Raw genomic sequence first — 15,124 nt, 5'->3', positions numbered from 1 at the left:
GTGAAAATTCGCTGGTGTCAATTTCCAATTTTCATGATTTTTTCGTGAAAACTTTCACTATTTTTTCATGAAAATGTTCGAATTACACCATTTTTTTGTGAAAACGTTCGAATTGCACGATTTTTTCATGAAAACGTTCAAATTTCAAGTTTTTTTCATTTAGTGAATTTTTTCACAAAGCGAAACGGGAAAAATTCACCCATCACTAATGATCAGTAAAATCTGTTGATTTTACATAGTAACATAGTAACATAGTAAGTAAGGTTGAAAAAAGACACATGTCCATCGAGTTCAACCTTTTTTTTTGTTTTTTTGTTTATTAACTACCTATCTGCCAGTTGATCCAGAGGAAGGCAAAAAACCCATCTGAAGCCTCTCCAATTTGCCTCAGAGGGGGAAAAATTCCTTCCTGACTCCAAAATGGCAATCGGACTAGTCCCTGGATCAACTTGGACTATGAGCTATTTCCCATAACCCTGTATTCCCTCACTTGCTAAAAAGCCATCCAACCCCTTCTTAAAGCTATCTAATGTATGTATTTTCTGCTATTGTATACTGCTCCTGGTCAAATTTCTTGCTTAAAAGCAGGTGCTGTAGCTTTCTTGGTTTGTAAATTGCCAATACCCAGCATTGTAACTGCATTGCCCATTAACCAAACAGGGATGCCGCCATGGCAAATATTTTACAATACAGGTGGACCATGCAAAAACAATTTCTCTGACTCATTTCAGCTTGCCTTCAGCAGACCCAGGAAGCAACAGGGAGTTTGCAGGAGAAATACTGTATAGAAGAGGGGTCATTTACAAATCCAGTGGGTTCTAGTGCAATAGCACTAAAGGGTGCAAGAGTACCTATGGCAATTGACGTGCGAGTTAGGGGCAGATAGGGGGAAGGAGGGAAGGACACCTACATTTCTTCCCCACCCACCCCATTGAAATCGCAAGTTACAGGTCCATGGGTCTCTATGTTCCACTACATTTTGAATGCACTGGAATGAAGGACTTTACTGCTGGTACTGCCAGCAGTATCACTAACAGGGGCAAACCATTTGCATGCCAGGGCACTTTGGTCTTTCGGGCAGCAGTGCCTGCCATACCTCTAGTCAAGGAATAGATCATTCCTAGAAGTTTTTTGACCTCCCTCCTGCACAATTTGTTTGCTAACCCATGACAAATGAAAAAAGTTGGTCTCTTGTGCCTCTCTCTCTCTCTCTCTGCAGCCCCTGGGTCTGCCCCTTCTATAGTTAAGCATCTGGCATTCATTAAAATGAACCTAGAAATGTAGATTCTGCAGTTAGTGACACTTTAAGGTACCAGTGTATCCAGGGTAAATATCTAATTCATGGAGCTGCCACAGACTCAAGAAGCAATGCAAGGCATTTGGAAGGGTTGAACTTGATGGACTTTGGTCTTTTTCCAACCCAACTCAAGCTGACCATAGACGTGCAGATTTACCTTCATATCAGAAGAACGATCGTTCGGTGCCATCTCCCGACCTGCCACTAACCATTCAGATCAAATAAAGTCGTAAAAGAACAGATCAGATGATGTTCTGCCCCTGACAGCAATCGTACGAAAGTTATGTCCGACAAAAGCTGGTGACAGTCTCCCACTCATATCGTCAATACATGCAGAGATATTATCGGTAGCAGACAAGAATTTTCTAACCTGTCCGATAAACTGAACGACCAATCACCATCTCACGAAAAATGTCAGGACATAGCCCGAAAATCGTACGAAACGGAGATTCGTGCAATCAAATCTTTGCGTTTAACAATGCAGCTATGTAACTTTGGTGCTCACGCCTTGATTCTTTTATTTTTGTGATTTAAATAAAATTATTTATGTGATTAAACATATTTACCTACAAACCGCACGAAATTGTTCTTACTTTTATGTTACTGTAATATCTTCAAACAGAACTATCTTAGCCGATCATTCATGTTTTTGTGATTATCGTTCTACCTTCTATAAAGCCCCAGTGACAGCTCCTGTATATGTGCATCATCTGCTGGGATGGTGCTGGCAGACTGCTAAGCACTTTCCTTACACCATTTATTCTGTAACCATCGTTTTTTTTTTATCCTTGAGCTGATGCTGAGAGCTTTTAAGGTTGTATTTTATATGCTTTAAACCAGAGCACTAAGCAAACTGTCAGCACTATATAAAACAAACGACGACTACAAATAAAAATATTCACTTGTGCTTCCTCTCTGCCAGTGTCCTAATGCCAAATGTTATGTCTTGTCTATGAGCTATTGAATATTACCCTTCAGCAGTTGCATTGAATTTACCTGATACAGCAAGTCTTAAATTATCTAGAACCGGACGATTGGCTGGTTTTAAGAAATTTACAAATTTTAATATTATATGGACATGATATCACGAATGTAAGCACCGCAGCTGCTCCATGCCTTGGGTCAAGCCAATAAATTGAATAAGATTAACCTTTTAGATAAGCCCACCTGATATAACAATGAAGAACGCCAGTGTTGAGTTTTCCTCTGATGCCCTCTGTAATATTATATTTTGTCTATCTTGTTTTGTTTTCCTATATGGGATAAGCATTGCAATCAATTAATTTTTAATTCTGACCTCAGTTTACACGGAGTAACATGAGTAGGTTCAAAAGCATTATATCAGATCACTCTAATAGGGAATGAGAGCCCCACTGCCTGTTCAGCCATTGGCAGAGACATTACGAAAAACATACTTCAGATGTGCAATAAAGGGAATTTACAGCATTGTTCTCTTCATTCTCAGAACCTCAGAATCTCAATTGCTTAACCAGCTTTGTCTCTTTATTCCTCTGCCTTTGTCCTGTTTACTGTTTAATTGGCCAAACAGTGCAGCCTTCTAGGGCATTAAATACAACTAAGGAATATGGGTCAGAAATCTGTTATATGTGCATAGTCACAGGCAGATGCTTTGCCTACCAAACAGTAGAAAGTGGTGACCTTAGCTGTAGGGCCTGATTTGGCAAGCATGAATATGAAGGGGGAAATTTACTAAAGGGTGAATTTTCACTTCGGAAGGTTTCGCCACACTTTGGGGCAAATTCACTAAGGCGCGAAGCGCCGAACGCTAGCGTTAATTCTCTAGCGTTTGGCATTTTCGCTACTGCGCAAATTCACTAACGAACGCTGGCGTAGTTTCGCTAGTGTTACTTCGCAACCTTACGCCAGGCGAATCTTCGCTAGCGACGAAATTACGCAAATTCACTAACTTGCGCAGTGTACTGAACGCTACCTTTTACGCTAGACTTCCTTCGCCACCTCAGACCTGGCGAAGCGCAATAGAGTAGATAGGGATTGTTTAAAAAAAAGTCAATTTTTTTTCTAAGTCCCAAAAAAACGCTGGCGTGTTTTCTACATGATGGCTGATAGGCTGAAAAAGATCGAAATTTTTTTGGGGCTCCCCTTCCTCCCCCCTACATTTCCTGACTCATGGCAACTTACCTAGACAGTGGGCACATGTGTAGGGCAAAATAACATTTTTATTTGCTGATTTGAAGGTTTTCTAGGCATTTGTAGTGCAGATACGTGTTCCTCCATTGAAATTTGAATTTCGCGCCGTATGCAAATTAGCCTTCGCTAGCGTAACTTCACTTTATATAGCGAATCAACGCTAGCGCAACTCCGCAACCTTACGCTACCCCTGTGCGCAACTTCGGATTTTAGTGAATTTGCGGAGCCCTGGCGAAACTATGCCTGGCAAAGTGCGGCGAAGTGCGGCGAAGTTGAGCCTGGCGCAACTTCGCATCTTAGTGAATTTGCCCCTTTGCGTCACTTCGTCAGACGTCTAATCTAATCTATTCGAATTCATCAAAAAGCAAAGTTAGTCTTGGCAGATGACTGCTGGCAAAGTTTCGAAACTTCGTCAGCGTGAATATTTCATAGCGAACTTTCCTTGGTGAAACTTTATTAACACACATATGCTTAGGTCAATTTGAATAGGGCGGGTACATATAGGTCATATATATATATGTCTTTATTAGAGATGTTGGTGCCAATGCTTGAAGTGGCCACTTATTATTACACATGTGGAAGGAAGCAAAATAAAGGTCCTCTAATGTCCTAGACATGAGCCTACTCTAAAACAAATGCGTCATGCCCCACAAATGGTTAAACAAATTTTTAAAATCAAAATATTTAATAGTTACAACTTTTAAACACAATCTCACTTTAAAATATGAAAAAAACACCAGCATTTTTCTCTTTTTTATGACTTTTTGGCATACAGGATATGATGTCACTGACATAAGATTGAGGAGGAGGTAGCTTCATCTTCATCTTCCTTCTCCAGGTATAACCTGGGGAGGGAAACTCTGGCGAAAGGGGTGACGTAATGGAAAATTGCACTTGAATTGAATTTACGGAGTAGCGATCGTTCACCTGACGAAAAATTCACCGGTGAAAGGGCGCAAAACTTTGTTAGCGATGTACTCTTTCGCTAGTGAATTGTCCTCTATGCCTGTAAGTGAATGTCCCTGCGGATGGTATTTCTGGCCACTTCGCCCTTTAGTATATTTGCCCCGAAGTGTGCTAAATGCCAGGTAAATATAAAAATACAGGTATAGGATCTGTTATCTGGAAATCCATTATCCAGAAGGCTCTCCTATACATTCAATTTTAATTGAATAATTACAAATTTATTTCTTTTTCTCTGTAATAACAAAACAGTACTGTAATGTTCTCGTTCTCAGGAACCTTGGATGAGGATGGGTACACTCTCATGCACAGGGAATCCCTGTGGATTCTGGTGTTCACCGAAGCCCTTTTGGGGCCCCGGGCTTTCTGCTGCAGAAACCAACAAGGAAACGCGTATAACAAAATGTCCCTAAACGAGACGAGGATGAGACAAGACGTGGTCGAGAATCAGGCAATGGGTAAAGGCAGGCAGCAAGAATCAGAGTCAAAAGTTAGGCAGGAGTCGAAAACCAGGAATTCGAATCACAATAACAACACTTTGGCAGGAACAGAAAACTGAAACCAGGAACAGAAAACTGAAACCAGCTTGGGCACTTTCAAAATGGTGGAGTGGCCTTTTAAAGATGATTTGGCACCAAAGTTCGAATCCGGCGCCACTTTGTGACATCATGACACCCAGCGTCACACAGGCTGAGAACCCGGAAGTACGCTCCCGCGTCAAGAGAAGCGCCGGCAGGTAAGAGAAGTCGGCAATCTCCCAGCGCGTCTTGCCAACTGAGATATAATAAATTCTTCTTAGTGGAAAAACATTCTGGTTCATGGAATGTTTAAATGAGTTTTAGCAGACTGAAGGTAAGAAGTTCCAAATTATGGAACAACTTCTTAACCGGGGGCCCAAGCATTCTGGACAACAGGTCCCATACCTGTATAAAAATAATGCTGCTTGCAGATTTTACCAATATTGTTTCCAATATAGAATGGATAATAGTGATGGGCGAATTTGCTCTCTTTCGTGAAAAAAATCGATAATTTCCTGTGAAATTCACGAAATGCTAATTTTGATGCCCGCGTCAATTTTGACCCCACATTAAAGGCAATGGGCATCATTTTGACGCGCAACAGTTTTTATGTGCATGACTTTTCCGAAAGCGCAAAAGCGCCTGGTGAATTTATTCGCCCATCACTAATGGATAAAGGTTTTGTTTCAATTATTAGTTCTCACATTAAGTTGCAATGGGAATTACCAATCCAGGGTGGTGCTAGAGTTCATCACTGCCACTGAGCTTGAACACCCCCCATAGAACAGAATAGTATTTGACTGTAGTGATGAACTAAACATTTTGCCATGTTTAGATTCGGTGCAAATTGCCGATTTTCTCCGGCAGTAAACATTTTCGTGAAACTGCTTCAAAAATTCTCCGCATGGCTTGCTTCACTCTGTGTGACAAAACAAAAAAGATGCGCAACAAAAAAAGACGTGCGACAAAGAAAAAAGACCCGCAACAAACACATACATCATGTCACATACATGGATCCCCCCTCGACCCCTCCAAATCATAAAGGTGAGTGTGGGGGGAGGTGGGCAGCAGCAGCAAGCTGCCTCAGGTGGCAGGGGGGTTGCCACTTGTCCGGTGTTGACCAGCCTATCCAGTTTCCCAAATTAGGAACACCAACCACGACTACCATAGAGTCACATCATTGTGATGCCATCACCCTACCTCATGATGTCACACCACACCCCTGTAATGAGTGACCATCCCCCATCTGGGTTTCTGAATGTGGAAAGGAGGCAACCCAAGCTGCAGAACACAGTGGCGGCAATTCGTCTTCGGTGCAAGGCATTAGCCACAGATGTTTTCTGTGGACTCTTTTTAGGTGGAAAATATTAGATGCTATTATCGTCTAAAGCAGAGGTCCCCAACCTTTTTAACCCGTGAGCCACATTCAAATGTAAAACGAGTTGGGGAGCAACACAAGCATGAAAAAGTCCTCTGGGGTGCCAAATAAGTGCTGTGATTGGCTATTTGGTAGCCCCTATGTGGACTGGCAGCCTGCAAGAGGCTCTCCCTGGCACCATACTTAGTTTTTATGCAATTAAAATTAGCTTTCAAGCTTAAAATTCAAAAATAAGCACCTGCTTTGAGGACACCGAGAGCAACATCCAAGGGGTTGGAGAGCAACATGTTGCTCACGAGCTACTGGTTGGGGATCACTGGTCTAAAGAAACGTCACATTATATTTTTTTAAACATATGTAGCCTTAAGGTGCAGGAAACCCCAAAAATAAAATAAAATGAAATACCTTTCTGCAATGCAGCATAATTCCTAACTCTGCACTGGAGGGGTTCTTGTTCCTCAGCAGAGGACAGGGAAAGTCCTAAGGCTAAGGGCACACTAGGCGATAGCGCCGCGATTTGACTCGCGGCGACTTTTCGCCGCGACTTTTAAGCCGCAATCGCTGGGGAAACTTTTGCGCTGGCGTCTATGGGGAATCGCGAAAAATCGCCAGCGTAAAAACACACACGGCGATCTTTTCTCTACTGTCGCTCGAAATTGCCTCGCTAGGCGATTTCGAGCGACAATAGAAAAAAGATCGCCGCGTGTGTTTTTACGCTGGCGATTCCCCATAGACGCCAGCGCAAAAGTTTCCCCAGTGATTGCGGCTTAAAAGTCGCGGCGAAAAGTCGCCGCGAGTCAAATCGCGGCGCTATCGCCTAGTGTGGCCTTAGCCTAAGCAAAAGAAACTAATCATATGTAACAAAGGGGTATTGATTTTTTTGACAGTTATGTGTTGAGTAACAAGGACACCTTGTGAAAGGGGAAAAATCATTCATTGAAGTCCTTAAAGTGATACGGACACTAAAAAGCTACTTTCTAAAATATGAATGTACATTAAAAGTTACCAATAGGTCATGCTGATTGTTTTTTGCTGAGAGATTTATTTTTTAAGTAATTATTAGTTGAAGTTCCAAAACCTGACTGTTTTGCCAACCTGACTGTCCCATCTCAACCTGTCAGTTATAGTTTCTAATGCTAACGAACTCCTGCTGCACAAATATGGCAGCTCCCTCATAGACTAACACAGGGAATTTGATAGGTAATGTAAAAGCATTCGGCAAATACTTTATGGCAAAAATATAAGAAGCATGCAAGGTAATTTTATGGTAGATGTGAAAAAAAGGTTCAATTTCTGCTGTCAGTATCTCTTTAAAACAGAACAATCCAAGTGTGCAGCTTATTAGAATTCAGCTCAAATATATTTAGGAGGTTATGTAATAAAATATGCAAAGTTATTTACAGATTGAGGAACCCATAGCGACCAATAAGTATTACTGGTCTCTGTTTAAACCCAAATGATGTACTATGCACTATGTATGTATCTGATTGGTGGTGGTAAATGGAGGTTTGTGTGGAAAGGTGGTAGGCAATAAACTAGATGGGCTTCTTTACCTCATTATTTCTGCCGACTTGGTTGGAGAGCTGCTTTATTCAAATAGCTTGTATTTTATGTGCCTATTGGACGGAACTGGAGGGTTGAGCAACAGCAACCCAGGGAACTCATAGCAACTAATTATTATTTTGTTTGTATTAGTCTATTGCATATAAACAAATGTCTAATACGTCACTACAGGTATAGGATCCCTTATCCGGAAACCCGATATCCAGAAAGCTCCAAATTACGGAATGGCATAGACTCCATTTTATACAAATAATACAAATGATTAAAAATGATTTCCTTTTTCTCCGTTATAATAAAACAGTACTTTGTACTTTATCCAAACTAAGATATAATTAATCCTTATTGAAAGCAAAACCAGCCTATTGGGTTTATTTAATGTTTAAATGATTTTCTAGTAGATTTAAGGCATGAAGACCCAAATTACGGAAAGATCTGTTATCGGGAAAACCCCAGGTCCCGAGCATTCTGTATAACAGGGCCCATACCTGTATTACACTTGAATGGTTTTTCAAGGTTCTTGTTATTCAGTATATATATACTGTATATGTGTGTGTATGTCACTATACTGTTTATATTGTATGTGTATGTGTGTGTACATTTATAGCTTATATCTGTATCAAATATCTGCAAATTAAAACACTTTGTAGCGCTACATCCCTATTTTGTAATGGAACGGTTTTCATCCTATATGGACAGAACTATCATTGACATCTGACCCTTGCCTATTAGCACTTAAGCACTAACCCCATTGTATTCTAAATAGCTTATCTGTTATCTTCTAAGCAAAAGGCACCCTAGGGGCTATGGCTCATGGCTCAATTAGACCGCCAATGGCAATCAAAACACCTACTACTTTCCATGGGTCACTTTCCACTGACATGAAGGATAAGTACTACACCCAGCTATAGCATTTATGACCCAAAAGATATACTGTCATGTATTAGGGTCAGGGCACACAGGCAGATTCGGGGAGATTAGTCACCCGGCGACAAATCTCCTCTTCTTCAGGGCGACTAATCTCCCCAAACTGCCTCCCCTGCCTTCCCTAAAATGTAAATCACAGACGGGATGGCTCTCGGAGTGACGAATAAGTCGTTGACGGGGAGACTTCGGGCGACAGTAAGCGAATCTCTCCGAGTGTCATCCTGCCGGCGATTTAAATTTTAGCCGGCGGGAAGACAGGGGAGGCAGTTCGGGGAGATTAGTTGCCCCGAAGAAGAGGAGACTAATCTCCCCAAATCTGCCCGTGTGCCCTGACCCTTAGAGAAGAGGAGGTACAGAGTTAATATAGTCATACATGTGAGATCTGCTTGCTTTGCAAGGTTGGCAAAAAGTTGGATCTCTCCCCTGTATGGCTGATCTGATCTTTATACCAAAGTTCAATGACAGGCTGGCACAAAACTGTACCACAGTTGATTATCATCTGTTTAGTTTTTTGCTAAAAACATCAACCCTTACATTGTGCAACAATAAAACAGCCTTACAAATGTTGTGCCTATATGGGGCACTTATTCATAGGCTAATGACAAACTGACCTCAGGAAGTATTAAGTTTCACTTAAATCAAGTGTGATATCAGTTTACCATTAATGACTAAGTGCTCCATATAGGCACAAAACTGTAAATAAAAAAAGTAGATCATAACCAACTGTGGTCTAGTTTTGTGTCATCTGACATTGGTATTGAGATCCTCCCAAAGCTGAAGATCTGGGGCATGTCCACTTGGACCTACCATGTGATGTGATGAGTTTTCTGCATTTCTTAATATACCAGTTTCCTTGATTTCTTGAGCATTTTAAATATAAATGATCCGATCGTTAGCCTGAGGGCCAATGATTTGATCATACAGTGGGCCTACAGCAACCCATCAGATGAGTATCCCATCTATGTACTTATGTGGACTTTATCCTGCAGGATTTTGAAACTTGCTTGATCTGGCTCGTTTTTGGACAGATATTGGGCCAGATTCAATTCAGTGAGAAAAATGGTCATTGTTTATCATGTGAAAACTCATGGACTAGATTCAATTCCAGGAGACTTTTCTCCAAATTCATTTCCAGTTTTTTCCCAAACACTTTAATAGAGTTTTCACGTGATAAACCGCGAGTTAAGTTTTTCTGAATTGAATTGCATCCCAAATTGAATCTCGTCCATGACTTTTCATGGGTTAAATAAACCTCTATCTCACTGAATTGGATCTGGCCCATTGTCAGGGCATATTCTCCCAAGGGCCCCATACATGGGACAATAAGCCTGCAACTTAGTCTGGTGGGACAGAGTCAGCAGCTTTTCTCTGCATGTCTATGGCCAAGAAGAAGTGATTGTTGCAGGCATACAAAGCTCCAGTGACACCTTGGGTTTATTTCTAAAGGGGCTCCATTCATGCCAGAACGTATAACAGTATATTATGGTTTAACAAACCTTCCTATGCTATAAATGGCATTAAAATTTGCATGCGGAACACCAGTTTGCCATTGCTGGCCCTTTAAAAAGCCTGCAGCACCTTTTTGATCTATAGCCTAGGACAACGTTAACGTTTCCCCCCTCTCATTAATGAGGCCGGTTGATATCAATGTAAAACTCTTGATATGTCGTAATTAATTTGGCCAATTGAATGTGTCGCCTGCGGCGAAAGCAGCGCTTCTCCAGAGAGTCACCAGGTTTGGGATCCCTGCAGCAATTAGTATGCAAAACGGTCTAATAAGCCAGGCAATATTATAAATGGTGATGATTTATCATTCCCCCAAACCATTGTCATCAGTAAAATAACAAAGCAGTTCCCTCCAAGGTGCGATTGTTTCTCCTGCGGAGCAGACAAAGCCCTTGCTCAATTCATATTTGTGTAATGCCCTGGAAGAAATTAGGTTGCAATAAAGTCCATTTTAGCCAGTGCAGCGCCGAGCAATGAATATCACACCCAGCAGGAAGCACTGGCACCTGGCTGTCCGGACTCAGTGCAACATAAAGCCATCTGGGGGTAATTACAACAAGGTATTCTTTAAAGACCAGATGGGACCTACGAACAGAAGCCCCTTCCCCTCCCAGTCATTTACAACATAATTCTTTTCAATGATATACTTAATCCTCCCACCAGCTACGCTTTTCAGATTGCTGTTGTCAGTTCCTTTATGTTAATTCAGCTGAAGGGCAGAGAGAAAGGAGGCTAAATGGGGAGAGAGGGGATGCAGTTATACAGAGAGCAGCCCACCAAAAAAAAAAAAAAAATAGATTCATCTTCTAAGTGTTTTCCCTGCCCCAAATACAGTAACATTTTCTTTATATATGATTTTCTAAGAGGAGGTTAGTGTTACAGGCGAGTGTAGCACCAGCTGAGATTTTTTTTTTTGGAGCCACCTGTTAGATAGGAGGGTTTCGGCACACGCTTGCGTCGCATTTAACCAGTTCAAAGGGTCCCTTTTTTTTATTATTGACAGGCAGCCGTCTGCATTCAGAGACTTCAAGCCCCAGCCTCACTTTGCGATCGTGGGCGATGCACAGGATTTAATTGAATTATACTGCAAGCCTAGCTACTTTGAATCGCTACCCCCTTTTACCTTTTGAATCATTTGTCTTCTACGTTGTAAGGACCTTTTTTTTTTTTATCTCCGGAGAGATGGAAGGACGGCACACGTTTATTTAAGAGCTCCAGGTTTACTGGAGGGGTGCGGGGTGAATTAGCGAAGACGGATAACATATATATATATATATATATATATATATATATATATATATATATATATATATATAGCACGTTATTGTGTGAGCAGCAGACTAGGATCGGAATCATGCAAAGAAAAGAGAATTAAAAAAACAACAATGACAGTTTAAAGGAAGGAGCAAAATAGGGAAACTGATTGAATTTTGTGCACTCAAGCATGTTAAAACATAAAGTATATCACATAAGGTCTGATCTCTGTGATTTTATTAAGTCATCCGGCAGAGCGTGCTTCATTTGTTTATTTACCTTCTGGTTTAGATGCCTGTAACCATTTGCATGTAAATGGTACGAGGGGCATTGAATGGGCTGACGTGTAAAGACGGTGATTAGTCCGACTGAGAAAACAGCAAACAACTTAAATGCAAAACAAATGACTAAATAATTAGCTCACGAGTGTGTTCATTTAATAAGATTTCCCCAGTGAAATGGGTTGGGCTTTTAGTCGCTGCTTGAATCAGTGCAGGAAGCTCATATATTATAGACTCGGCATTAAAATGCACAGCAACTGCAATGGTTATCGTGATGGCAACTGGGATGAAACAGTGGGAGTTGTAGTTGACACTAGCTGGTACTGATGGGCGAATAAATTCGCCAGACGAGAAGTCATGGTGAATTTCCGTCTTCTGCCGCCATCTCTAAAATTTGCCGCCAAAAAATCCGCTGCGTCAAAAAAATTTGGGCACACGTCAGAATAGTTGCACGCATAAACATTGTCGTGCGTCAAAATTATTTGGACGCCTATTGACTTCAACGCATTTGCCCAAAATATATAACAATTATAGCGGGTGTCGAAATTGGCGTGCATCAAAATTATTTTGATGCCCATTGACTTCAATGTGTTTCACAAAATTTTTCATTGTTTCGCAAATTTCAGGGGAAATTCACACATTTTTCTTGCGAAACAAGACATCACTACCAGCTGGTAGATATCAATATGTATTGCCTAATACAGATCAGGATATCTGGATTATATATAGCAAGCTTCTTATTAATTTAAGGATATTTAAGCTTTTCTTAAAAAGCTTTTTACTGGTACGTGCTATGTAGTACTTTCTTCTCTTGTACCCCAAATACACTTTATCCAAATGAAGAGGAAATATGGAGTCAATAAATATCCTGGGCACACAAAAACTCCACTCTAAAGCTGGCCATACACACACACAGCGGATTGCTCCCCGATATGCCCACCTTGAAAAGGGCAATATCGAGCTAATTCGATCGTGAGCCCCAGGGCCCAACAATCGGATCTCAATGACAGGAATGCAGGAAGTCAGAGTGAGGACCGCATTAACAAGCTGAATCTGGTGGGATTTTTAAACCTGTTTGATTGATATTAATCAGGGGACCTTGTCACGAGCCAATAAGCTGCTGACATGGTCTGTTGCCAGCTTTAATGGGTCCATGTATAGCCACCTTTAAGTCTAATGTCCTATTTTAAGACCCAGAAGAGAACCCAAAACCCTGGGTCTAATCTCAAAGCAATTCGACAAAGAATGTGCCAAATTATTTAAATTTATATATACTAATGGTCGATAAATAGTGATAGTTTCATGAATTTATTTGCCGGCGGTGAAAGGCAGATATTCATCATGAATTTGCACCTTATTCGCCCATCACTATCGATAAAAATGGGCTCCTGAGAATTGTCCAGGGCTGGAGCCCTGGTCACAACTAGCTTCTTCTTTATAGGTAGTGCCTACAACAGTCCCACCTTCTATTGTGTTTAATAGCAATCACTGGTCATACAGGCAATTTCTGAACCCAAGATACACATTTGTCCAGTACCAGTGATAAAAGGAAGTTGGTATATTCATAACAAAGGAAAATGTGGTTTGGGGTGTTTCTGTGATATTTGGCAGTCCACATTTTGATCAGTGTAAAAATACTGGCTATTATAAAGTGGGACATTAAATCACTGTTATTGTCTATCCCTTCCCATTTATGTTGGAAGAAAGTAAGCAGGAGGGTTGGCCATCTGTCCAGCTTTATGTTTTTGTAACAAACATAATTCCAATATTATTCATGGGCCTTTATGCATATACAGGATTATTATGCAAATAGAATTGTTGAAGTCAAGAAATATATGATGTGCATGTGTCGGTCATGCTAATTCCTGCAACAAGGGCCGGTACAGTACCTGCAGTGCAATGTGGGTCCTGGATAAGATGATTAAATACTGGGGAAGTGAAGGGTGTAGAGTTTAATTGACTCCAAAGAAGCTTATTTCTCTTTTTCTGCAGAATGAGCTTCCCCCACCCTTCCACCCTTCCTTCAATTAACATCACTTTTATTTATGTTTAACAGGGCTGGAACTAGGGGTAAGCAGAAGAGGCACATGTCTATGGCGCAAAAATGTGGGGGTGCCTGTTCAAGATTCTTGTGCCTATCCCTAGTTTGGATTGCTCCCATCTGCAGGTCTCACCTACCCCTGTCACTTGTCCCTCTGTCCCTCCCCTCTGTCTCTCCCCTTACATTTCCCTGGCCCTTTTCATTGCCCTTCCCATTTTTCATAGCATGCACCTGCAGGGGGCCGGGCTAGCTGACCGGGTTGCCTAGGGTTTAATGAATTCGCTGCTATGTTTCAGTGTGTATGTAGGGTAGCAGTTAGAGTAGTAGCAGAAACAGTTTGGTGTCTGGCCTCGTTGGTCAAAAATTGCATGTTGTGTGTGGGGAGCCCAGGAAATTAGACCTGTGCATGTACTGCATCTAATTCAGACAAAAATGATCTATGAAACATATATGAAAATGCTTTAATTTTTTTTGGTCTCAGTTGCCCTTTAATAAATATATATTTACAGTATATATTTTTCTCATATATATATATATATATATATATATGCCAAATAATATTTATTCTTTTAGGTATCTTGTCAATCAATTTATATTGTATTCATCTTACATATAAATATACCTCTGTTGTATATTATAATTACTTTTCGTCTCTGGCATGTTTCCTCTCCCAATTAAGAGGCATGATCTAACTATAGGGACCCCTTGGATACCTATTATTTTGGTTCCTGCCAGCAGACTCATTATTCCCTCAATATTCACAGTATCACCGGCAATGTGAGTAAATATACTGACAATATTCTACTTTCTGCTTGATTGCCTTCACAGGTTTGCCTTTTTTGGTCTTCCCAGCAGGTGGCCAGAAAAAGTATAAATAGGCATTTTTCTTAAAAGGAGGAGCAGATTATTTTAGTATCCGGGACCCTGATAAAGATGAAGTGGAGATTTGGAAACTCTAAAGTCTAAGAGTATCAGAAGAATTAGTTTTATATCATGAAGAGAAGTTGGTATTTCCTTTTGGGTGATGCCAAAGGTTTTTTTTTATCAAATGTGCTGTATGTAACCAGGAAAATTATGATTCTGATCTTTTGTATTTTTGTATCCACAAATTTTCCTAATATATTAGCAGTGCATGTTAGGATAACTCCAATGAGATATTTAATTTATGCACACCAGGGCTGATGAAGGTAGGTGTACTGAAGTTCCAGTAAAGGGGATATTTATTCTAAG

Source organism: Xenopus laevis, chromosome 1S (genome assembly GCF_017654675.1).
Source record: "Xenopus laevis strain J_2021 chromosome 1S, Xenopus_laevis_v10.1, whole genome shotgun sequence".
Classification (NCBI taxonomy): Eukaryota; Metazoa; Chordata; class Amphibia; order Anura; family Pipidae; genus Xenopus; species Xenopus laevis.
This window is presented reverse-complemented; position numbering follows the sequence as displayed.